Consider the following 4,238-nt stretch of genomic DNA (forward strand, 5'->3'; position numbering starts at 1 on the left):
TCTTTGACTTTCTACAACTTTCTCCCATCTCCCGACTGCATCTCTGGAGCTCAGCCACAGTCATCTTTGGGTTCTTCTGTACCTCTCTCACCAAGGCTCTTCTCCCCCGATTGCTCAGTTTGGCCAGACAGCCATCTCTAGGAAGGGTTCTGGTCGTCCCAAACGTCTTGCATTTAAGGATTATGGAGGCCACTGTGCTCTTAGGAACCTTAAGTGCAACAGAAATTTTTTGTAACCTTGGCCAGATCTGTGCCTTGCCACAATTCTGTCTCTGAGCTCTTCAGGCAGTCCCTTTGACCTCATGATTCTCATTTGCTCTGACATGCACTGTGAGCTGTAGGGTCTTATAGAGACAGGTGTGTGGCTTTCCTAATCACGTCCAATCAGTATAATCAAACACAGCTGGACTCAAATGAAGGTGTAGAACCATCTCAGGGATGATCAGAAGAAATGGACAGCACCTAAGTTAAATATATGAGTGTCACAGCAAAGGGTCTGAATACTTATGACCATGTGATATTTCAGTTTTTCTTTTTTAATAAATCTGCAAAAATGTCAAAAATTCTGTTTTTCTGTCAATATGGGGTGCTGTGTGTACATTGAGGAAAAAAATGAACTTAAATGATTTTAGCATATGGCTGCAATATAACAAAGAGTGAAAAATTTAAGGGGGTCTGAATACTTTCCGTACCCACTGTATATCCATCATAGACTGATATGTTAATCTTGCCTTAATGCTTTATAAAAGAGCTTCTGTTGGTACCACCAGGAGTCATCAGTCTTAATAACATGACCACTGGAGCTTTAAAGTGACCATAACATTCAGAGTCTATTCAGTCTCCACACATTACAGCTCATGTTATTACAAGTTACAGTTCTTAAACCAAAAATAATGCAAAAAGCTAAAGGCAACAATTAAAAAGGGAGCATGATGTCATCTTTGATCACACATTAAATACAAAGTCAGAACAGCAAAAAGACAGTTGATAAACTGGAGATAAGGTCTCCAGTTTTTGGTGTATGCTTCCATATAATCTAAATCTTTTGTGTTGTAAAAACAATAGTGGTCACAGTATAGTAGGCTACTTTGGTAATTTTACTTTTGAGGTTTTGTTTTTGTCAATGCATCTCAGGTGCCATCTGTCAGATGCTATTTTCGGGAATTTTCTAATATAACAAGCAGCCGGACAAAGCAGAGGTTTGGCTATGTGAGATTAAAAAAAAGCTTGTGTGTATTATAGATACATAAAGCTAGAAACTGGACTGAAACATGGCGCCCATTCTGTGCAATTAAAGTTGCTCACCTGGTGCATTTGTCCAGGTCTTGCTCATAGACATGGCAGCATCTTAACCGTAAAAGTACATAATTACATACATACACACTGATAAGTCAGTACTCCTTCCTACTTTTATGGTTTTACCATAATCCCATTGCTCTTTCATTATTCTACTAGATATGTTGTTTCTGTTCTCACTCATCCTGTTTTCCTCATCCTTTGTGCTTGTGGCTTTCATGGGAAAGGTGTCATTACATCTGGTTCTCATGTCCTGGACATCTCATGTTTCTCCCCTGTTTACTATCCTAGAACATGCTCCAATTAACAGAGGAAAACAAAGGCCATTATTTGGACTCTGACTGGCCATTCTAAATATGGTCTAGGTAACTCTACATTCTCTGTATTTTGTACTATAGTATTCTTTTCAAGACATATAGTATTCTACTGTGCAGGGCAAATCTTAATTACAGCACAATGTACATGTGTCAAATTAATGTTTAGACCTACTTTTAATATAGAATACCACATTTACAAAAATATCACTGCATTACAGCAGTAATTTAATGTTTAAAAGATTTGTATGGCAGATTTTTGGCATTGGTCCACTTGACCAATTATATTAGAGTTTAAACTATGTATTTCACACACAAAATGTGCACACACAGATGAATATACCAAGATTTTAGCTCAGACACTCATTTTCTAAATCAAACCCTGTGCAGTGCTGGAAGGTTTTAGTGTTAAAGGGATCAGAGCACTGTATGCTGTCCTGATTAAAATCTGTCTTATTTAAATATGTGGAGGGGGTGGAAAAACTCACTGACAGCGAGTCCAACTCCTGTGCCTTAAGGGTATCTTGAGCTTTCTGAGGACAGATAGAAAAATAATAATTAAAAACAAAAACACCATCTTAATTTGTTTTCCATCAGTCCCTAGAGCGACCATCTTTGCTGCGCCTTTGGTATCTCATTATACTTTCTAATCAAGACTTCAAAAAGCCCTTCAAAGGGGACAGTCTGTTTGCCCTTCCCCCAGTGTTCTGCTTCCATTGCAGCCTTGTTACAAATGACCAAGGTAGGCTGACAGTTTGATTGTACAATGTGAAAAACTACAGACACAAAGAGCTTTTAAAAGTGACATTGCCCTGATCTTGTCCACTGCCCATTCTCACTAACGCAGATTGTTCAATACACCTAAAAAAATCCAAGGTATCCTGCAGCCTGGCTGGAACATATATCAAATCATTTTTTCCTTTCTTATCGTACATGTGAAACCTGCGTGTTTCATTCAGCTGCTCCTGTGACTGCAGCATCTGTAATGACAGAATTAGAGACAAAAATCAATGAGCACGAGGGTTGTTGAATAAGCAAATAAATTACAAATGCTGATCAAGTAGTTTTTCTTCACATCTTTAATTCAAACATGCCTTTGTGCCTTAATTACTGCTTCCAATTAGTTCACATTCATGTATAGTGTTCTCTGGCAAAAGGTGCAGCTCCTTGAATTGAAATCCATTCTGTTCCCTGAGCTCTGAAACAGAGCTGCTTGTTTCTCTTTAGAAAAGAACTGTATCATATTTTTAAAAGAGCAACATACAAAGTGCATTACAAGTGATGCTTTGTTTTATCTATAATACTGAAAAAAACTTAATTCCATCCTCCTCAAAAAAATTCCATAATAATCCATAATGAAGTTGTTCCATCAGCCCACATCACCAATATAGTTTCACACTGTTTCACACATTCTTTAGGTTTAATGGTAAAATGCTGTCCTTTCCTGTTGCCTGCTGCTGCTTCTGTGTTTGTTTAATGATCAGAAAAAAGGCAGATGTTAGTTCTTGGACAGTTGAATCCTTGAATAATTCACAGTATTTAACATGGCTGTCTTGTTGACAGGTTCTCTATCATGTGTTTGGGGATATTTAGTTCTTGCTTGACCTTAGCAGTCCACACTTACAGTATAAGCGAGACTCCCAGGGTCATTTTATTTTTTTTAACCATTTAGTTTTGAACTAAATGGTTAACCGCCACCTTATTGTGGTGGAGGGGTTTGAGTACTCGAGTGATCCTAGGAGCTATGTTGTCGGGGGCTATATGTCCCTGGTAGGGTCTCCCAAGGCAAACAGAACAGGTCCTGGGTGATGGGTCAGACTAAGAGCAGTTCAAAACCGGGCAGGGGAGGAAGCTGGACAGACTCGAAAAAATCAAAATCAAGGACCATGACATCGCCCAGTATGGCGCAACCGGGGCCCCACCCTGGAGCCAGGCCCGGGGTTGGGGCTCGAATGCAAGCGCCTGGTGGCCGGGCCTTTTCCCACGGGGCCCGGCTGGGCTTAGCCCGAATGAGTGGCATGGGGACATCCTCCCGGGGGCCCACCACCTGCAGGAGGATCCGTAAGGGGCCGGTGCACAGTGGATTGGGCAGCAGTCGAAGGCAGGGGCCCCGACAACCTGATCTCTGGACACATAGACTATACCTGGGGACATGGAATGTCACCTCGCTGGTGGGGAAGGAGCCCGAGCTTGTGCAGGAGGTTGAGAGGGACTGGCTAGATATAGTCGGGCTCGCCTCCACACACAGCTTGGGCTCTGGAACCTTACTCCTCGAGAGAGGTTGGACTCTACTACTCTGGAGTTGCCTGTGGTGAGAGGCGGCGGGCTGGTGTGGGCTTGCTCATAGCCCCCCAGCTTAGCCGCCATGTGTTGGAGTTTACCCCGGTGAACGAGCGGGTCGCTTCCCTGCGCCTTCGGGTCGGGGATAGGTCTCTCACTGCCGTTTGTGCCTACGGGCCGAATGGCAGTGTGGAGGACCCGGCCTTCTTGGAGTCCCTGGGAGGGGTGCTGGAAAAGGCCCCGACTGGGGACTCTGTTGTTCTACTGGGCGACTTCAACGCCCACGTGGGCAGCGACAGTGACACCTGGAGGGGCGTGATTGGGAGGAACGGCCCCCCCGATCTGAACC

This window comes from Monopterus albus, unplaced genomic scaffold, assembly GCF_001952655.1.
Source record: "Monopterus albus unplaced genomic scaffold, M_albus_1.0 scaffold24.1, whole genome shotgun sequence".
NCBI lineage: Eukaryota > Metazoa > Chordata > Actinopteri > Synbranchiformes > Synbranchidae > Monopterus > Monopterus albus.